At 47.4% G+C, this 22759-nt stretch overlaps 1 protein-coding gene across 2 annotated transcripts in view; it reads right to left on the bottom strand.

Annotated features, from left to right (window-relative positions):
* GFOD1 (Gfo/Idh/MocA-like oxidoreductase domain containing 1) overlaps positions 1–22759 on the bottom strand; it is a 101646-nt gene that overhangs the window by 33093 nt on the left and 45794 nt on the right. The window contains exon 1 of one of the 2 annotated variants that reach the window (XM_058667939.1): positions 21587–21890. The exons of the other annotated variant lie outside the window; for it this stretch is intronic. The gene's annotated coding sequence lies outside the window, so the exon portion shown is untranslated. Of the gene's footprint in view, positions 1–21586; positions 21891–22759 lie in introns of those variants that run through there. 2 annotated transcript variants of the gene reach the window in all.

Below are 22759 nucleotides of genomic sequence, written 5' to 3'. Positions count from 1 at the left end.
GACACAGAGAATCATCCCTGACCGGCCCAACCCTAACACCTGATGCAAAGGCCCATGTTCAAATCAAAGCCTTGGGACCAGAATTGATGGCACAGCTTGTTAAGCTCCCAGCTGTGGTGCCAGCATCCAACATCAAATGGACAGTGCATCCCACATCAGAGGTTCAGCTGCTCTTTTTCTAATCCAGTTCCTGCTAATGCACCTGGGAAGGTGGCATTGGTTGGCCCATGTTTACAGAACCTGGCTTCATTCTGGCCCAGTCCCAACCACTGCGGCCATTTGAGGAGTGAATCAGCAGATGGAAGACATCTCTCTCCCCCTCTCTTCCCTACCCTCATTACTCTGCCTTTCAAATAAAATAAATATGTCTTTTTAGAGGTCTTTTCCTTGGAATGCCTTTGAGAAATGTGGTTACAATAGCCAAGAAAACTGTCCAAAAAGACCAAGTTTGAAGGATTTCCCCAGACTCCAAACCTTCTTCAAATCAGAGATTGACTTTTTGTGTAAACACTGCCTTGTGCCTTAGACAGGAAATTCTATGGAGCAAACTTTGGGGAATATCTGAGAGCAAACAGGGCTCAAAGGATCAGCTGTTACAACATAACCATGTCCAATGTCTTTTTCTGCGTCACTCGGTTTCATCAGCAAAGAATTGCAAACACAAACCCTTTGGTCAATATAGATGGTGATGAAATACATCGGGTGACTTTGACGCAACCACTCCCCACACCACATCCACTCAACCCACTCCACAGACATCGCCCAAGAAAAGAGAACAAACCTACACGCTACTTCTCCTTGGGTCCACTTTCTAAGTATTGGAACGCTTGGCCTGGCTCCCAGAGAAGCTGGGATCTGGCCAAGGTATGTAAGAAAACACACCCTTCCCTGGTAAACACTGCAGAGGGTGGCCCAGAGCCCAGTGAGAGTAGCATGTACCCTCCACATGGAAAGCACTTAGGAGCTGGCAGGTTCCACTTCAGCTCCAGAAACAGCCACCTTCTCAGAACATAATTGAACATGACCTTGAGCCTCGCTATGGCAGGCTGAGGTTAATTTCCTTTCTTTCCTAGGTCAGGACCCAGTTTGAATTGTTCTGCTCTGCCTAATTAAATTTTCTGCACAATAGAGCAAAGTGCCTTATCTTGGGCAACCTTCCCCTAGTTCCTCCTGGGGGGATTCAAGTGAAAGTTCAAAGAGGGGCACCTGTGGCTTTAAAAACCAGCACGACCAGGCAAGTGCTTTCTCTACTGGTGGCTGCTACTCTTACTCAAGTAACACCTGTAATGGCTGGGAGGACCTCCCCTGTGACCTGGCACAGAGCAAAAACAGAGCTGGAAATGAACTCAGGTGAACAACTCAGGGCCTGCCAGAAAGTAGGCCAGTAGGTCAAGATAAAGTACAACCACGAGCAAACAAAAGATTTAGTTCACAGGAGATAATCTGCTGTCTGCTCAGTCCCCATGGGGATCCCAGGGCCAATGGTACAGCGCCCACCTGGTTAGCACAGCAGAGCACAGCACAGCAGTATTCACTCCTCTCTTCCTTTTCCTCAGCATAACTTACTGCTTTTAGAGACTTGTTGTTTTTTTTTTTTTTTAACTTAGACAACATAGAAAATTTTGAAGAAGAAAGTGAAACTAGCTTCCAGGCTCACCACCATCAAATATCTGCCGTAAGATATGCTGTGATTTCAGCTACCTCTTTATGCACAGACAGGTGTAGAGATATGTACAGGTAGAAATAACTTTAAATGGATGGGAACACACACTTTTTATAAAGATCCGGTGTTTAGGAATCCAAAGAGCCATCACTGCTGCCTTCTGGGCATTAGCAGCAAGCAGGAATCAGGGCTAGGACTGCAACCCAGGCAGTCCAACATGGGATGCAGGCATCTTAACTAGCTTCTTAACTTCTGGGCTTAATTTCTACCAATTTACACCCTCCACACACCCATTTTCAAAACTACCAGCTACATAATATGGCAGAACATCTGCACACAGAGCCATTTACTGTTCATGTCCTATGGGGCATCAGGAGGAAAGAATGCAAGGGGCTTAAACACCTACCCAGGAAAAAGCTCCGTGGGTGCTGGCCACCTGTTAGCTAGGGGTCATCCTGTTGTGGACCTCCGCTTCTCTGTCCTGACACCATAGGCTGTGAGCACGGCCAGAGCTAGCATGCGCAATGACAAGTGATGATAAATATGCATTGCTTGTCCAGAAGGTAATCAAAAGATGAGCCTGATCTAAGAAAAACCAATACAATCCTCTGTAATGATTGTTGGCTCCAGCAGGGCTGGGAACTCCCGAATGGCTAGAATTTAGCTCATTACTGTCCTCACCCAAGGTAGCCATGGGTGAAGAAGTCGGAAAAGAATTTCACAGAATGCCTTGGCCAAAAAGTAGGTAGAGCACCACTCTGAAGCCAGCACTGATCCCCTCCTCTCTGTGGCTGCACCAGCTCCCAAAGCCTGTACCACAGGGGACAGCCTGTGTTGACTTCCAAGACCAGCCCTTGTGTGGTGAACAGCAGTCACCCCAGAAGTCACCCTAGTATCAACAGGCCAGTATGAAACACACAAGAAGGTCAAGGGCCTGCAACCACTCAGTCAGGTTCTGGATTATATGGACAATTCCTCCCTTGGCTCCATGGCTGCCAAAGCAAACCACTCCTGTTTTTAAGGAAGATAAGGGATTGCTCCCACCGGTCTAATGTGGTTCTGCGCGCGCGTGCGCACGCACACACACACACACACACACAAAGTTTCAGGAGAGCCCATTCTGTTATCAGCCAGGCTGAGTGGCATCACAGCACTTCTAAGTATCACGCCAAGTGCCCTGGGGAAAATGGAGAAAAGGCCCCCAGTCCTGTGACTTGCAATTTGGATGAGAAAAGACATGCATATTTGGAAATGAATTATGATGGCTGTGCATTCACACTGGATGCCAGGTCTGTGACGACTCGAGAATTGGCAGCAACAGCCAACCCCACTGAATTCCAGCCAGCTGAACATAGCTCACCAGCAGAGGTCCCAGAGGCCTGGAAGCTGAGCTGCTTGGGCTAGGTGGGGGGTGTGACCCCTTTGGAGTCCAAGGTCATCACAAGCAGGAGAGTACAAAGCTGATGAGCATGAGCCCTGGAGTCACACCGGCCAGGTTCACTTCCTGCCATGGCCTCTGGGGCCTCATACCAGATCTCTCTCTACTTCCAGAACCCCACCTGTAAAACAGAGCCCAGTCACCAGGAATTACAGCATAGTGCCTGGCAATGGCTGGCTGAGATCAACCTGGATGTGAACTCCTGAAAGGCTTCCCCTTGGTTTAAAGCAGGAACCAGGACACTCAGTTTATGTAGAAGAGACAGCTTATTTAGTACAAAATGATTCGGGGGGCTGACCTTGTAGTGCAGTTGGTAAAGTCACTACTGGTATAACTGTAATCCCTCATCACAGCATCAATTCAAATCTCAAATGCTCCATTTCTAACCCAGCATCCTGCTAATGCTCCTGAGAAGGGAACAGAAGATGGCCTAAGCGTTCCATACACCCATATGTGGGAGACAGAGAATTCTGGGCTCCAGGCATTAGCATTGGCCCAGAACCAGCCATTGCAGTCATTTGGGGAGTAAGCCACAAATGGAAACTTTCTCTCTCTCTCTCTCTCTCTCTTCCTTTCTTTCCATATCGCTCCTTATCAAATAAATAAATAAATCTTTAAAAATGATCATAGACCAGGACACTGGCTGAACCCAAACACCTACTTTCCCAATACCTTCCTAAAACCAATCAAAACTTGCTGCTTCTACACTTTCAGCACTCCAGCACACAGGTCTCTCCTGGGCAGCAGCTGGCCTGGCCTGGGGACATGGTTCAAGGAGATCCACAGAGCTCATCGTAGTTGAGGTTTTAGCATGTGACGGCCATTAACCTAACCACCCATTAGCCTTGTGATCTATGTGGGCGTCATGATCAGCATTTGGTTTCCTGTTCATTCTTTCAGCATACAGTGACTGTGCCTTTCCAGTGCTGACCTTGTGACCCTGCACACAGCAAAGACAGACAGGGTTCCATCCCTCTGAGAAGGAAGAGACCGCCAATAAATAAGCAAACTAAGAGCAGAGCCTCATTTGGGAGCACAGTGGTGATATGACACAAGCAAGCAGAGTCCATGATAGAAAATAACAAGTGGGGGGCCCGGCAGCGTGGCCTAGTGGCTAAAGTCCTCACCTTGAAAGCCCCGGGATCCCATATGGACGCCGGTTCTAATCCCGGCAGCTCCACTTCCCATCCAGCTCCCTGCCTGTGGCCTGGGAAAGCAGTCGAGGATGGCCCAATGCACTGGGACCCTGCACCCGCGTAGGAGACCTGGAAGAGGTTCCTGGTTCCCGGCATTGGATTGGCGCGCATCAGCCCGTTGCGGCTCACTTGGGGAGTGAATCAATGGATGGAAGATCTTCCTCTCTGTCTCTCCTCCTCTCTGTATATCCGCCTTTGTAATAAAAAATAAATAAATCTTTAAAAAAAAAAAAAGAAAGAAAGAAAGAAAATAACAAGTGGGAACTCAGAGGAAAGGCCTCTGGGGGTTGGGGGACATGCCAGAATGGAAAGGACAGGATTTGAAGAACCAACCAAGGGGAGGGACTTGAAAGGTCTGAGAACTCGAAGACAGTCATATGGCTGATACCTTCACAAAGGGGAGATGTAGACCTGGTGGGATGTTTTGATTCTGTCCTCCAGGAAATGATGTAAAGATTTCATCCAAGGCAGGTAGCTCATCCCGACGCAACACTCTTTGATCTATGTGTTGCAAAGAGCCTTTTGTAAACATGCCTGAGTGAGTACACCCTGAGAGCTTGCCTCTGAGCTATCAAGTTTACACTTGGTAACCAGGCATGGCCTGCCAGAGCTGGGCAGTGAAACGACAAAGAATGGGGACAGGTCCTCAGAAGCACAGAAAGGACAAGAGTGTACCCCAGCTTTGTCGAGGGCATGCAGGGGACCCAGGGAAAAATCCAGTTCAGACATTGCCGAAAGTGCCTCAAACAGTACCATCACCACCACCATTATCATCTCAGACATGGCCAACATCTCAGATTAACCCACCAACACCACCTGCATCCTCATCAACAGCTCCCAGAAATATTATTGCACTAAGTAACACCATTAAATCAGTACCCATGACCCACTGGGGCCAGCGCGATGGTGTAGGAAGCTAAACAAGCATCTGTAGCTCTGGCATCTCCTATGGGTGCTTGCTCTAGTCCTGGTTGCTCCAATTCTGATCCCGCTCTCTGCTTATGGCCTGGGAAGGTAGCAGAGCATGCCCGAGTCCTTGGCCCCAGCACTCACATGGAAGACATGGAAGAGGCTCCTGGCTTCAGCTGGTCCCAGATCTAGCCATTGTAGCTATATGGGAAATACAGTAGCTGAAGGAATATCTGTGTGCCTCTCCTTATCTCTGTAAATCTGCCTTTCATATAAACATTTCTAAAACATCAGTCTCTCCCTCTCTCTCCACACACGCACACTGTGTTTCTATCTATACATACACACCTATAGTATAATTTGGTTTATAAAGTGTGGGTCCATTGGCTCCACTGGAAAAAGGGACCATTCACATCCTGTGAAGGCCCAGGGAAGAGAGTGAGACAGCTGGTCTGAAATGTCATCACACTACCCACGAACACATGCAGTTTCCAGCTGATGAGTTGTTTATTTCTGGAATTTTAAATAACTTCAGGCCACAGTTGGTCACGGTAATGGAGGCTGCGCAAAGTGAGGCTCAGGCTAAGAATATATTGCTGTAATCCACAGAGAGTAACTAAGGTGCTTCTTCATGACCCACCTCCAAAGGACTCAGTCTGGAAAACTTCCCCAAGGAATCTGATGTGTTGCTAAACAGTCCAACGGATGGATAGAAGGTGGCTCCCAGGGGAAAAAATGAAAAGAGAGAACTGACTTATAGACTCAGAGTGCTATTACTGTTCACCAGCTACAGAGGTGCTGTTAACAGATGGTCACGAGGCACAGCAGGGCATCTCTTGAGGCAGGCAAAGACCCAGACAATGGCAGGTTCAAAGCAGCAGAGCCCAGAGCCCACTCATAAACAACAGGAAAAGAATAGTCGGAACCTGGATTCTTTCAACCACAGCATGAACAGCAATATCATTTGCCAGAGGCATCAGGCAAACAATAATGTGTGACTGTACTCAAAACCTGCCAGGAAAAGATTAGGCTGAGAAACTGTGGTCAAGCCTGCTCGTTTTCATAAGAATGTATTCTGGAAAATACAGGTCACTGTCATTAGTGCACATACTTCCCAGCCACACACAGTGCTCAGAGAGAACATGATAACAAAGGGGACTTTCTAAGGGCAGAAGCCTTGGGTCTGCCCTCCCCCTCCAATACCCAGAAAGAATGATTAATGTAAAGGAAGAGGGAGAAAGATGGCGGACTCTCCTGACCTGGCTTCAGCTTCAGCCCTAGACTAGGGATGCCACTTTTAAACCTTGTTCCCAAGTCACTACCTGGGGACAGGCTGGACTAAAAGTCGGTGGAAGATGAGAAATGGACGTTCCTCCACCCCACCTGCCAAAAGAAAAAAAAAAAAAAAAAAAAAAAACAAGGAAGGCTGGAAGTGGGGGAAACTGAGCTATCTCTGGGTGTCTCTGTCTGACTCTGGTAACTCTCTTGAGATGCAAAACTCCAAGCCCAGAAACCCAACCGGATTAGCACAGGAGGGCTCAGCAAAGTCTTCCTGCAGCATGGACAGCCCTTGGGGAAGGTTCACCTTGCACAGGTGGTTTTATTTTCATCTCAGCCTCCTGTGCGCTCCTCTTTCCCTTATCTGAGTGCATCAGGTCACACAGCCTGGACAGCATGACAGTAATGAATATGGACCCACTGGGAGGCACCCAGGAGCCTGCCCTGACCTAGGACCTGAGACACCCTGGACAGGGGATCTCCTAAAGCCCAGATCACTGGTTTCATCTTTGCCTCTGCTCCTTATGTCTTATTTGTACTCTTAGCTTCCATCATGAGATGTTCCCCTGTCAGGTGTTCTTAGAAATCAACCAGTGCAATAGTGTAGCGGCTAAAGTCCTCACCTTGAACGCACTGGGATCCCATATGAGCACCAGTTCTAATCCCGGCAGCCCCACTTCCCATCCAGCTCCCTGCTTGTGGCCTGGGAAAGCAGTCGAGGACAACCCAAAGCCTTGGAACCCTGCATGCACATGACAGACCTGGAGGAAGCTCCTGGCTTCAGATTGGCTCATATCCAGCCATTGCGGCCTTTTGGGGAGTGATCTATCAGATCTCTTTTCTGTATATCTGCCTTTCCAATAAAAATAAATAAACCTTTTTTTAAAAAAGGTATAGAAATCAAGTTGCTTAAGGCTCATGTGGAAGATGAAGGCACAGGGTAGGTGTTTGGTAAAAAGGGGTAAGACACCACTGAGGGGCCAGTACAATGGCTCAATAACCAAATTCTTCACCTGAAAGTGAAAGTATCTGACATGGATTCTGCTTCTAGCCCAAGTCACTCCACTTCTGATCCATCTCCCTGTTTATGGCCTAGGAAGGCAGGCAAGGATGGCCAAAAGCCTTGGGATCTTGCACCCAGATGGGAGATTGGAAGAGGCTCCTGGCTTCAAATTGACTCAGCTCTTTCCACCGCAGTCATTTGGGGTGTGAACCAGAGGGTGGAAGTTCTTTCTCTCTCCTTCCCTCTGTAAATCTGTCTCTTCAATAAAAATCTATAAATCTGAAAGAAGAAAAAAGATACCACTGGAAAACTCCTGTCCCGAGTGCTCAATTCAAGACCTGGCTATTCCACTTTTGATCTAGCTTCCGGCTAATGCCCCTGGGAGGCAGCACTAACGGCTCTCATGTTCCTGGGTATGAGGACCTGCATTGAGCTCTGGGCTCCTGCCTTCAATCTGACTCTGCAAAGGGCATCTGGGGAATAAATAACAGGATGGGAGAACTCTCTCCATCTTCCTGCCTCTGTTTTTCTCTCTGTGGTTTTCAAATACATATATATATACACACACACACACATATATATATATATATGTATATAAATATGAAGATGAAGTTTCAGCAAGGCTGTTTGGTTGAAGACAGCAGCAAAGTTGGGATGAAAATCAAGGTCTCCCAAGCACAAGTCTGGAGAGGGCCTCCCCATCAACCTGGGACACATTTCCTGGCCTTGTCCACAAACACTATGAAAAGCATGCTTCCTGGCCAGGCTGCAGAGCTTGGGAGCACCAGCACGTGGTTCCTGGTTTTGCATTTCTGCTGAGGTTCCCACCTTGTAGAAGACTCAAAGCAAGGAAGCACAGATGATTTTTGCAAAAGCATGTGTGGCCCTAACAAATTTCTACAACCTTTCTTGCTCAAGAAAACAGGAAAAAGGAAGATGTGCGCCCATCAGAGAAGCGAGCACCTCTCCTGAGGGAGATGGGTTCAGGGCCAATTGCAAGTCATGACCGAGACCTGGATTTTACGATTCCCGAGAGAGAACAGACTTCTTGAGAAGCTTCTGCTCTTCCTGAGGAAGGGAGGAATACCAGAGAACTGTCTCCCGAGGCACTGAACAAAACAAATGGCATCCCATCTCCCTAGAGTGTGTATTCCCCCTGGCCGCCTGTCACTTTCCACTGCAACACCACCATCCTCTCTCACTAGCCATGGGAGTAGCTGCTGGTCTCCTTGTTTCTACCTCTGAGACTGCTAAGCCAGGGCCAACACTAAACTTCCTATAATGGGATGTCAGATCCCGACACTCCCCTCCCATGACCCCCTTGGAGGACTCAGCAATACAATTATCTCAGCTATCTACCACCTGCCTCCTGCCTCCACAGCCCCAGGCTACAAGACCCAAGCTGCCAGCTCTGTGACTTCTTTCCATCCCTCGCTCCCTTCCAGCCCACTGCTCCCTGCAGAGGCACACACAGGCATGCCCCTCACCTTTTTCATGCCTGCTGTTGCTGCTCCCTGGAGCCTTCAGCTCAGCTTCCCGGGATGTCTAGTAAGGCACAGGCTGATGCCTCAAGTTCCATGAGGAGCAGATTCTTACAGGCCTCCAAGGAGAGGGCAGCATAGGTTAGTTCCTCCCTGCTGTGAAGTCGTGCAACACAGCCCCAAAGACAGGCTACAACATGTTCTTAAAAATTCCATGCCCAATAACTGCGCTCAGAGGAATCCACTTTCAACAGGATGTCATAAATCAGACAAGAAGTTATATGCAAAGATATTCATCTAAACACTATTTATAACAGAGGGGAAAGGTTGAAAATAATCTAAATGTCTAAAAAGCAAGAAGGATAACACATACAGAGTTCTTAGGCCAGCGCCTGCCACATAGGGAGCACTCAGTGAGTGGCACATAAGTGAGTTATTAAAGGAAGTACAGTGTGAGCCTATGGACGCCCATCTATTTTCAAGGGAAATTAAAAAAAAAAAAAACACCTTTTCACATGTCTCTAACCTGTGTTTCTGGCAACTGCACAAAACACAGACATCACCCACCATCCTCTCCACCTTGGGGTGGGCACTGCTGTCTTCATTATCCTTCCCTGAGAGGCAGGTAGGAGTGGAGCGTGGAAACCACACTTTAATTCAGTCAGCCCTTTTCAGCATCTGTGTATACCAAGCCCTGGCTAGGCTGAGCATGCCAGGACCAGTCACCCAGACAGGGGCTGGAAGCCTAACCCATCTCAGCAGGCTAGTGAAGGAACACACAGCCTTTCCTCCGGGCCATCAATCAAATACAGATAGCAACCAGCAATGAATGGTACACAGTCCTCGGCTCCTGCCCCTATGGAGACATCATCCTGGAGCCCAACTCTGAAATCAAGAGTCCTAAGTCTTTTGAGGGAAAAAACTAGGGAAGGAGGAAAATCAAACAACAGGCTTATGAAATCGGTTGGAGTTCCTTTTCACCTATACACGCACACACTCAGGTGCACACATGCAGATACATACTAGCACACACACATGCACAAGCACACATACAAGCTTTGGTATATGCTCATACACAATACATTAACATGTACATACATGGCACACACACACACACACACACACACACTTCCCTCCTTTCCCTCTAATCAGGTCCTTCTGTTGTTAAGGCTGCAGTGCATTCTTCATTTGGGTCTCCCATGTGGGTACAGAGGCCCAGGGACTTAGGCCATCTTCTGTTACTTTCTCAGCCATAAGCAGGAAGCTGACGGGTGGGACTAGCCCAACATGCCACTGCGCCAGTCACCAAAGCTGCCCATTCTACCATCAAAAAGGAAAAGGAAAATCACTCCCATCTTGGTCTCTGATAGCGACTTTAGGAGAACACATCCTTTCTGTGACTTCCAAACCCCTGCCCCATCCTAGCCCTCTCCTGCAGAGTCATGAGCCACAGTCACTTTGAGCTGTGAAAGCCAGGGCCAGGAGGAAACAGGTAGTGCACATAAGTGTCAGCAGGGCCCTGCGGCCAGCCAAGGAAACACAAGCTTGACATGTCCACCTCCCCATTACCTTCTGAGTTCAGGCAGCCAGTGTAACTGCACCACTACCTGTTACATCCAGCAAGAGTACAGCCCACTTCAAGAACAAAACTTTAAAGACTCGAGTTCCTCTTTCTGTTAAGATCTTGTCCATTTCTTTGGAAGGCAGAGTGACAGGGAAAGACAGAGATCTTCCATAGGCTGATCCACCCCCCAGTTGAGCTAGGCCAGCCTAAAGCCTCAAAGACCATCTGGATCTCCAATGTGGTTGGCAGGGGCCCAAACATGTGGGTCATCCTCTGCTGTTTTGCCAGACACATTAGCAGGTGACTGGACTGCTAACAGGGCAACTGGGACTTGAAATAGTGCCCACATGGGAAGCTGGTGTTCCAGGTAGGGGCTTAACCCACTGTGCCCCAATGCCGGCCCCAGGATCAAGGCTCTAAATCACGAGCCTGAGGGAATCCAGCAGTGTCTCCATCTCCCGTAACCAAAGCAATGCAAACCTTGCATGAGCAGAGCCCCAGGCCCCCAAACCATCATCTACACTTGTGCCCCCAAGTGCCTCCCCCTTCCCTCTTGCACCCCTGCAGCCTCATCATCAGCTTTCTCCTCCTCTGTAGCAGAGGACTTTCAGACTTCCTGATTCTGATAAAAAGGTTCACTAAGAACCATAAGATACAGAGCTTCACGCACAGTTCGTTCCTAATTAAGAAGCCCCGTATTAGATATCTTCTTCCTTACCTACACAGTGGGATTTAATATCTCAGTACCCAAGTTCCTGAACATGGCAGCTCACTGGACTCTGTGTGAACCTGGTTCCCTATAGTTCCCAGATGAAGCCTGGAGCAAAGATCCTGGCTGCCCTCCGGGGTTAGGGGAGAAACCTTAAGCCCCATGAAGGAGAGAGAAACCTGCGGTCACCTCCTGGCTGGCCTTTGCACACCACCCAGCCTCCTGCCTCAACTGCCCTTGCTTGGAATGGCACAACAGAACCCAAGTCCCATGTTCCTTTCAGAGAGAAAGTCTGGCACCTCCTGCTGGCCAAGAAGGAGTTGTCCAGGAACCGCTGGTGGAAAAAGCTAGGCCACAGGTGGTGTTGGATGGTACCCTGGGTCTCAGGGCACGGCCCAGATGCCAGAGCTTGTAAAGGCAGAGCTTTTCCCAGGGCTGCCTGGGGAATCCAGTCCATGACACAACACCACAGCAAGCCAGGGAAGCAATTAGCATGTGGCAAAGGGCAGCTGCCTTTAAAGCATGGAAGAAGAAAAGGAACGTATCACATGTAAGAAAGGAAAAGCTTGATGAAATCTTGTCCTTATTCAGGTGTGTGAATATATTCAAGTAATTTTTAATGTTTGTTGTTTGTTTTCATTGAGCTGAAAGCTAGAAAGACAGGGACAGAGATCTTCCCTAACCTGGTTCATTTACTCCCTAAATGTTCACAACACACAGGGCTGGACCAGAAAGTTAGAAGCTCAGAACTCAATCCAGTCCTTCACATGGGTCACAAGGAGTCAACCACCTGAGCCATTACCTGCTACCTCCCAGGAGATGTGCTAGCAGGAAGCTGGATTAAAAACAGAGCCAGGGGGCCCAGCGGCGTGGCCTAGTGGCTAAAGTCCTCACCTTGAAAGCCCCAGGATCCAATATGGAAGCCGGTTCTAATCCCGGCAGCTCCACTTCCCATCCAGCTCCCTGCCTGTGGCCTGGGAAAGCAGTCAAGGACAGCCCAAAGCTTTGGGACCCTGCACCCGCGTGGGAAACCCGGAAGAGGTTCCTGGCTCCCGGCTTCGGATCGGCGTGCACCGGCCCGTTGCGGCTCACTTGGGGAGTGAAACATCGGATGGAAGATCTTCCTCTCTGTCTCTCCTCCTCTCTGTATATCCGGCTTTCCAATAATAATAAAATCTTTAAAAAAACACACAGAGCCAGGACTCAAACCCAGGTAGTCCAATACGGGATGTGGGTATCTTAACCACTGTGCGAAGCACCGGCTTCATAAATATGCTATTATCAGTGAGTAACTCCTCTCATGCCTCTTTCCAAGACCCTGCCACTCACTGACGAAGTGGTGGAATCCATGCCTCTCTCCTTCAGTGCAGGTGAGCCTTTGTGATGGGCTAATGAAGAAAAAGCACGGTGCAAACAGCCTTTTGTGACCTCCAAATTTTGCTCACAAAAGATCACAACAGATTCTGCTTGCACAGGCTTTCTCTAGGGATGTCTGGCACCTAGCCAGCATGCTGTGAGGAAGCCCAGGCCACATCCAGTTGTTCCCACTGCCAGCTGGAACCCAGGTCTCAGGGAAGAGTCCATACCAACTGTCTGACCCAGGACAGGGTAGCCTTCCAATAACCCCACCTCTCTCTTTCGAGCTACAGGAATGACAGATCAAAGCTAAACTGACCCCACCAACCTGGCCCAAATTACAGAGCTGAGAACTAAATGTGTGTATGAGTGTCTGTGTTTTAGTCATAAAGGCTTTGGGGTGACTCATCAAGCAGCCACAGAGAAACAGAATCAATGAGTTGTAATATAAAACTTAGCTTTTACTGCAGATCATATTAAAAAGAAAAGTCTGAGACACACTGAACCAGACCACCTGTATGAACAAGACTTAAAGATTATTCATTCATTTGCTTAATTACTCTATAAATACCTACTGGGTCAGATGGACTATTCTGGGCACACACACCTGTCAATGCTTTGGACTCTGCACGTCTGAGGGTACCTACCTCATTCTTAATCCCACTTCACAGAAAGTGGAACTCTTCTTCAAGATAATGGGCAAATTCTTAGTCCTACCCAGGACACCAGCAAAGAAAGACAAAGAAGGGGGGGAATGTGAGCAGACCTTAGCTGGGGAGACAGAGCAGAGAAAGGCTTCTTCCCAAAGGAACTTACACAGAGACATTTCCCAAGAACTCACACAAGTAAAAATTCAGAAATCATCTAACCCAAACTTTCCTTCTACAGAGGAGACCCTGGATACCAGAAAACAGTAGCAACATGCCCACAGTTACAGAGCTACAACAGCCAAGCTGGCACCCACACCCACGTACAGCTACATGTCTCAGTTCCCAGGGGAGCAAGTACTCTCTCAACCACACTTTCCCCAGCTCTATGATTTGGTTCACAGACCAAAGTAATTTTCTTCTAAGAGAAATGGAAACCACACTATGGTCTGTTAATCATCAAGAATTAGCACAGAGAAGGGGTTTGCCATGTTATTACCCAAGGTCCCAGCACTCCTATTACAGGTCCCTTACATGCAATGAGGAAGACACCAGTAACAAAATGAAATTCAAGGGGTGGGTCCTGCGCAGGGTAGTTAAGACCCGCTTAGGGCATCTGCATCCCATCCCAGAATGCCTGGGTTCAAGTTTTGCCTGTGCTTCTCATCCCAGCTTCCTGCTAATGTCCACCCCTGAAGGCAGCAGAGCAGCTGGGTTCCTGCCAGCCATATGAGAGGCCTAGATTGAGAAACCAGGTCCCAGCTTTTGCCTGATGCAACCCTGGCCATTGTGGATATTTGGGAATGTACTAGCAGAAGGTATATCTCTCAGCGTGTCTCCATCTTTGTCTTTCAAATACAATGTTGGGAGCCATGCAGGTGGGTCGGATGGCATGGGTGTGTGATGAGCACTGCTCCTTGGTTAGCAAGGTTACGAGGAGTTTCTAGCAGCGAGGCAAGGCCCGGCGGAATGTCTCTGGTCACCTCATTGCTGCCTCAGCCCATTGTATGGACACTCAACCACCTCTCTGATGTTTCATAGAATTCTCCTGAGGGTGTTGTTGTTTTTCTGCTAATGTGAAGTGATTCCTGTAACGGGTATGACACCTCAGATTGATCAATCATGATATGATAAAAACATCTTTAGCAACGTAAGGCTATGACACACAGCTAAAAGTATACAATAGTACAATTGAGCCCACAATGTCTCCAAACATCCTGTTATGTGCCCACTTTTGTCCTGGAATTTGCCCTAGTATAAGTAATGTTTTCCTTAAGAAATGGCTTGATAATATCTTGCAACTGATGGCAATAATGGAGGTACAAAGAGTTTGTTTACCATGCGCCTCGAACTGTTACAACACATGATATGACGTATTCTAGTTTCTCACCACAGAAAGCAAAAGTATATGCGGCATCTTCTAAAGGGAAACGAATGTGAACCCCCTCAAAATGGCTTAAAATCTCAATCTTATATTGGCACTTATGTTTAGGGAAAGAAAATAGTTTATAAAAACTTTTGTCTTATATTGGCAAGGGAAAGAAAACAGTTTATATAGATAAAAGGAAGTTTCTTGTAAAGGCCCTCTGTAGATTGGCTGTGCTGCCTTGATCCCTTTCACTGCCCTTTAACAAAAGAACAAAAAACAATTGAATCAGCACTAGGTGAAGGTGACGGTAATTAATGCATGACTTGATTATAAGATTTAGCAAATAACCTATGTTATATGCTTTTATAAGATCCTTTTATTTATAATCTTTTAATTCTGTACTGTTAATATTTTAATCAATATTAGTTTGTGTTTGGTAAAAGTTGATTTTGAGTGTAAAATTAATTTTGAGTATAAGTAAACTACTTCTCACTATGTAACTGCATGTGCTGCCAACCGTGGAATTCCTGGCTTCAGCCAGGTCACTGCAGATTTCAATGAGTAATGGTTTGCCAAAAATGTTTTCTTTAAGGTAAATAATATTTTAGGGTTGTTTTTTGCATTCTCTTAATCAGGATGTAAAAATGAAACAACTGGATATTGTGCAAAAGCTTGTCGATGATTTGTGTATAAATAAAGAAGGCAGCTTTTCTGAGTTGTCCATTATGAGCATCAAGCCATAGTGGTCCGTGTCTTATCTTTTCCTCTTACAGTCTCGCCGATCCACGCATCCTTTGCAAGCTCTCAGTCAGCTAGAGCTGGTCTCCGGCACAATGCTTTAAAAAAAATGTCGATACCTCTTTTTTTAAAAAAGGAAATGAAAAAAAAAGTTTCAGGAGCCCTCCCATTTCAGAGTAGGTGGGGCTGAAGGTAGGGCCAGGAGTGCTCCTCATAGACCCCAGCATGGAGACCAGGGGTATCTGTAGTCTTGGGAAGGCTTTCCCTGATGGGTGCTTCTTCTACTTCCAGACTCATGGACCTATTTATCCTTAAGCAAACCAAGGCATGAACAAAGAGATAAAGATGTGTCTATCAAGTTCAAACAGCTGAAAGTTTGGGACTGGTACTGAATCAGAGCTATCTGGCTTTGCCTGGATCATTCTGACTCACCAAGATATATTCTGGAAAACAAGGGGAGCCAGAAAGGGTAAGTCAAAGACTGTGATGCCTGGAGGTGAAGATGGTGTTGACGATGGTGGCAGTACCTGCTTTGCCACACTTTGCCACAGGGTCAGGGTTTCTGATCTTCACCTTGTCACTCACTGACATAGGCAAGTAAGAGCCACAAATCCTGCTTGATTTACAATGGAGTTGTATCTGGATAAGCTGATTGGAAGCTTAAAACCCCACAAGCGAAAACTGCAATGCGTGTGCCTGACCTCCCACACATCCTCACTCAGCAAAACAGAGCGTGCTGCAGTGTTCGGGATTTCCCTTCGTGACCACAGGAGCTGCACTCACTGCTGGAGCCTGACAGCACCGACTGCAGCTGGACCACACAGCATCAGTCCTGGCAAAGACCCCAGCTCCACAACCCAAGTTAGGCTTTCTACTGAGTGCACATCAGCCTTACCTAGGGACGGCCTGCATAATTATGGCCTGCTTTGCAAAAAAAAAAAAAAAAAAAAAAAATTTGAGGTTCAGAAACATTAAGAAATTGTTCCAAAGTCACTTAGTCAGAGTCAAGATTCAATCCCACGCCTCTTCCCCATCTGCCACCACTCATGTCTTCTAATCAACCAAAAACAGCATTCAGCCTTGGCCAGGCAAGTTTTCACAGCACTTGCTTAAGCTGCCATTTTCTCTCTTTTCCTCACCTAATGTCGCATGTCTCTTGCCTGTCCCAGACCACCACACATGTGTAGCACACAGAGGGCAATGGCCCACTCACAGCCCAGTTCCAGACTTCTTCCTGAATTCTAATCCTATGTGTAAACAGTGACTCTTAGAATGACTAACAGGGACAAAAGCCCTTTTCACTATGGAGTTTGGTGGCACTTCTGTAACCAGGAATAACAACAAAAGTAAAACAAAGCCCTCACCTACACTCTTCTCTTTAAGCTGGACTCCAGGCAGCATTATGCTAATTGCATCTTAGGGACACAGCTTTGCATTAACCATTCCTCCCTCCACACAAAACTGAATCACTATTCACAGTGAGCTCTGAGGCTGCCAACTAAGAACCTCTAATCTTGCCAGCTAAGAACCTCTAATGTGGCCACAGTGCGGCAGCCTAGCAGCTAAAGTGCTCACCTTACATGCGCCGAAATCCCATATGGGCATCAGTTCTAATCCCGGCAGCCCTGCTTCCCATCCAGCTCCCTACTTGCACCCTGGGAAAGCAGTAGAGGATGGCCCAAAGCCTTGGGACCCTGCACCTACATGGGAGAACTGGAAGCAGCTTCTGGCTCCTGGCTTTGGATTGGCTCAATACCGATCATTGCGGCTACTTGGGGAGTGAATCAATGGATGGAAGATCTTCCTCTCTGTCTCTCCTCCCCTCTGTATATCTGATTTTCCAATAAAAATAAATCTTTTTGAAAAATAACCTCTAATGCAACTCTCCTCCCTTAAGTCCTTCCTCCTTTTGCTTCAAAATCCAATGGCTTGGGCCCAGCGGCGTGGCCTAGCAGCTAAAGTCCTCGCCTTGAAAGCCCCGGGATCCCATATGGGCGCCGGTTCTAATCCCGGCAGCTCCACTTCCCATCCAACTCCCTGCTTGTGGCCTGGGAAAGCAGTCGAGGACGGCCCAATGTATTGGGACCCTGCACCCACGTGGGAGACCTGGAAGAGGTTCCTGGTTCCCAGCATTGGATCGGCGTGCACCGGCCCATTGCGGCTCACTTGGGGAGTGAAACAACGAATGGAAGATCTTCCTCTCTGTCTCTCCTCCTCTCTGTATATCCGGCTTTCCAATAATAATAAAATCTTAAAAAAAAAAAAAACCAATGGCTTGTCGAAGCTATTGATCCTTCAGAGCTTCCACTGGCTTATTTCGTGAATCATCTCTGTCCACTCTCTGTGATCGCTGAGATCTAGAGCCGTTTCCCCAGCAGCACCCTCTCTGTCTTCATGGAACTCAAGGCAAACAGGCTCCACAAAATGTAGCCCCCCGCTGTGCCATGCTGCACAGCCAAACATCCCAACAAACTACAAGTGCTACTGCATGGACAGCCCAGAAGACAGACAATCCCACTTCAGCAGTCCCTGGTTAAATCATGCCCAAAATAGATAAGAATCTTAGAAAGAAAATCAAAGAGGGAATCAGGTTGAGAGCCCTGTTTCCACAGGAACCAACAATAACACTTCCACTGAATTGGAATTTCAGGAAAGGTGGAGTCAAAAAAATACGGTGGCCCTATCCAGTGACCTCCTTTGCCTCTAGTCAGGACCCCTTCCTGCACAGTGTCCTGGGGGTCCCAGCTCATCAAAGGCCTGTGCATGCCCCACCTGTTGCTGCTTCTACTCACACCTTACTCAGCCTCCCATGTGTCTTCTTGTCCCACACCCTAGCCACAGGACCAACTAGACTTGGGTCCAAGTGATGAAAGAAAATATCAGACATCGATCAACAAATCAACTTACCCTAAACCCACTTCTCTACTGGATGTCAGGTCGTAAAGCACAGCAGGGCACCGCTGTCATACATATGTATAGTTAGAAACATCCAACATATACAGCCCCAGACTGCATAACCATCACATGCTAAGCCACCATCTGTTTAATTCAGCATTTCTCAATGGCAGTGCAACCAATATTCTGGGCTGGGTTCGCTGTTATAGCATGTTCAGCAATAGCCCTGGCTTCAATTCACCAGACACTGGTAGTTACCAGTGTGGCCAACAGAACACATCTCTAGACATTACCAAATGTTTCCTGGGAGACAAAACCTCCAGCTGAAAATCAACAGGTTAGCCTCAGGGAGGACTTCCAGGGGGACAGTCTTGCAGGGGAGCTTTCACACAGTCAGGATCCCATATGGATACCAATTTGTGTCCCAGCTGCTCCACTTCCCTTCCAGCTCCCTGCTTGTGGACTGGGAAGGCAGTAGAGGATGGCCCAAGTGCTTGGGACCCAGCCACTCACACGGGAGACCTGGAAGAAGCTCTTGGCACCCAACTTCCGGTCAGCTCAGCTCTGGCTATTTTGGCCATCTGAGGAGTGAACCAGCGGATGGAAGACTTCTCTCTCTCTCTCTGCCTCTACTTTTTTCTCTGTAAAAATCTTCCTTTCAAACAAAAACAAATAAATCATTTTTTTAAAATAGCCTTTATTGTTTCCTCCAGTCCTCACAGACCATCTGCCCCAGTTCTTAGGGTACTGATTTGTAGACCTCTAACTCAAGAAACATTTTCAAAGTCTTCTGACATGGCCTGCACTAGGTCCCTGAATACCATGAGAAGCAGGTACCAATGGTGTCTGACCAGTGTTAGAGCCTGGTGTAGGGTGCGTGGGGAACATCAAATATAGAACATTACAGAAACACAAAGGTCAGGTGCAGAGCACTGTGGGAACACAGAAGTCAAGCAACCAGCTCTTGCACTGGAGGGAGAGGGGGAAGGAATAGACACCCAGAGAAATGCATGCTCAAGCCCAATCTTGGCAGATCAGTAGGGAACAGCCGGCAGACAGAGCAGGGTAGAGGAAAGCATGTAAGGTCCTCAGGGACAGCAGGCTAGAAGCCAGAGCCAGAAGAGTCAAAAATAAATTCCAAGGCACAATGCAGCTAAAGGCATTTGGAAGGTGTAGAGAAAATAATCCAAGCAGGAGCATCTCTGATCAAATTCATCACACAAGCCACCAGTAGCAGCAAGGTCACTGTCCAAATCTGCACATCCTGAGAGGGCCATTCCAATCTAAATGCAACAGGATCATCTCAGAGCTGCCTCCATCTAGAGGTTTCTCTCCCAGGTCACAACCAAGTCACCCCACCTTTCTTCTCCCCCAGCGCCATCAAACAGGAAGTCAGACACTTGAGATCCTTCTGCCTACTGATGGGTAACCAGCCATGGTTCCAACGCCACTGCCCGCCTTCCCCTGGACCTACACTCACCCCAGACTACCACAGCTTTTATAACACAGCCTGTGAACAAGGGGCAGGCCCTCATACCTGGCTACCCTGGCACTCTGAACCTCTGCTTCCATCCATGATTAGTATCCTTGGAATAGTTGAGCTTCTTCCCCAAGAAGCTCTCTTTTTAAAAACTGCATGTTAAAAATATAAGACAAGCAGCAATGAGCTAAGGGGATGTTAGCATTTCTTATCAGCTTATAATTAGAAATGAACTTTAAGAAACATCTTTGCACACACATAGAATGCCATCTTTATTATGATTTGGATGTAGATTAGTGTGTCCCCTCAAGGATTCTGTACTGAAAGCTTGGTCTTGCATGTGACAGTGCTGGCAGGGGGCAGGACCTTTAAGAGTTGCAGCCCAAAGGTTACACAGGGTACCATGCTCAGAATCCATGAATGTACTACCAGTGAACTCAGTTAGCACCTACAAGGACAGGATGTTATCCAAGAAGCAAGCCTGACCCCTAAGCCTCTCCGGCCTCACATCTTTCTATTGCAGTTTCTCTGGCTATGATGATGTCACGCACCACTGTGATGCAAGAACCATTATGCTGCCACCAAAGACCAAACAGTTGAAGACACCAAATCAGATCACTAGATTGAGTCCTGGGTACTCCAGTTACAATCTAGATTCCTGCCGATGCACCAGGGACAGCAGCAGAACACGGTCCAAGTACTTGAACCCCTGCCACCCATAAACGAGACCTGGATGGAAGATTTCTCTTTATCTCTCCATCTATGTCACAGTGCCTTTCAAACAAAACAAATCTTGAAAATTGTTTTTAAATTTAGTTTTGAAAGCATGTAAGTCAAATTTAGTCTTAAAGTAAAATTGAAATGTTCTTTTAAAAGATCTAACACTTCAGCAAAGAAATGAAACAAAAAATACATTTTTCGGTCTCAACTCTTATTATCCTATATAAAATTATGAATTGTCTCAAATAGTCTCCTGTAATATCCTTTAAAGGTAATGAACTGGAATTTATAATGCTGACATTCGATTTCACATCTTCATATTTCGCTTAACATGTCTTAGAGATCTTTCCAAAACGGCACATTAAGTCTTCAGTACAGCTTTAAAGGCTGCATCATAGAACATCAGATTAATATAATAAACTTAACCCACTCCCCAATCCACAGGCACAGAGGGGATAATTGCTTCCAGTTGTTCTATGTTATAATGCTGCAAAAAACAGCCATCTAAATCTAGCTAAATAAACTCCCAAGAGTAAATCTGCTGAGATGTTTAACTCTGACAGCTACTGCCTAGTTGCCAGGCACATACCTAAACATTCTACGGCCTTCTTTTCTCCATTTGTCAGTCAGAAAAATATTGATGGGCTATCAGGTTATGCCTGTGAAAGGCTTGGCTAGCTTCCTTAGTACAAAGCAAGGTCATTGTGGGCAGCTTTTGGTCAAAGGTTGTGCGAGTGTTTGGGCAAAGCTCTAGCTCAGGGCTTTGCTGTGTCCAACTTGCCCAAAGGGCTTCAAGCCAGGCTGCCAGCCCAAGCACCAGGGCCTCCAGGACTCTGGGAGGACAGGGCCACACACTCTGGGAATGAATCACAGGTCTGCACAATACAGAAGGAGTGTGTGTTTACCTCCTAAGTACACTTTCAGAAAAATAGAATGCTGTCATGAGCAAAGTAGGGAGCAAAGACCCAAAGGAGTGCATCATGATATAGGCAGTGATGAAAAGGCAAGGAGAGTTCCCAGCGCACGGCCCTGAACTGGTACTGGATTTCTACACTGCTTTCACCTCTTCCCAGCTCTGCCACCAAGTCCAGGGTGGGAAGTGGGGGGAGGGAGACATGCCCAGCTCACTGAAGAGTTTACCTTTGAAAATGTCCTTCCATCCTTGCTGTCATCATGGTAAATACAGGAGGCAGGCTCAAGAAGGACCATCCTCACTCTCAAGGATGCCCTAAACTCTTCCCTCCCTCCAGTACAGTGTTGCCCAGTCCAGCAGGATTTTCTGTGATGTCACAATGGCACCCTGGGCTGCTGAATACACAGGGAAAGAACCTCTGAACACTTGGGGTAGTTGCTGGCTACTGTGCTGGACACAGCAGCAGCAATGTCCCCTAAGTACAAGTGCTCTTCCAGTCTAAATCTCTCTCAACCTGTCCATTTGAAAGACAAACCATGGCCTAGCGGCTAGAGTCCTCGCCTTGAACGCCCCAGGATCCCATGTGGGTGCCGGTTCTAATCCTGGCAGCCCCACTTCCCATCCAGCTCCCTGCTTGTAGCCTGGGAAAGTATTCGGGGACTGCCCAAAGCTTTGGGACCCTGCACCCGTGTGGGAGACCTGGAGGAGGTTCCTGGTTCCGGGCTTTGGATCGGCGCAGCACTGACGGTTGCGCTCACTTGGGGAGTCAATCATTGGATGGAGGATCTTCCTCTCTCTCCTCCTCTTTGTATATCTGACTTTGTAATAAAAACAAATAAATCTTAAAAAAAAAAAAAAGACAGACAAACCAGCTGCCCATGTTAAGTCACTCCTTGCAATTGCCAGTATCCAATAACAGTCAGTCAGTTTGGGTCCTAGCTGCTCTGCTTCTGACCCAGTTTCTTGCTAATACAGCTGGGAAAAAAACAGGAGATGCTCCTGCCATCCCATGGGAGAGACCTAGGTGGAGCTGCTGGCTTCTGGCTTCTGGCTTCAGTCCAGCCCAGCCCAAGTTGGTTGTGGCCATTGGTGGAGTGAATCAGCAGATGAAATCTCTCCCAATAACTCAGTCTCCCTCCTTCCCTCCAACCCTTTCACCCTCTTTTGCAGTTCTGACTTTCAAATAAACAAATCTAAACAGACAAAACACCCTCCAATTATCACATTGTAGAGGGACATTTAACAACAAGATCAACTATGGGCCAAAGTACCAGTCAGGGCCATTCGACACTGGTCTTACCCAGCCACACACTCATGGGAACACACTGGCTCACTTAGGTCTGTGAAAGAAAAACTGTCCTCATTTACCTTCTGTCCAAGAAATATCCAGTAAAGCTGTG

This window comes from Ochotona princeps, chromosome 1 (genome assembly GCF_030435755.1).
Source record: "Ochotona princeps isolate mOchPri1 chromosome 1, mOchPri1.hap1, whole genome shotgun sequence".
In the NCBI taxonomy this organism is placed as follows: domain Eukaryota; kingdom Metazoa; phylum Chordata; class Mammalia; order Lagomorpha; family Ochotonidae; genus Ochotona; species Ochotona princeps.
This window is presented reverse-complemented; position numbering and strand designations above follow the sequence as displayed.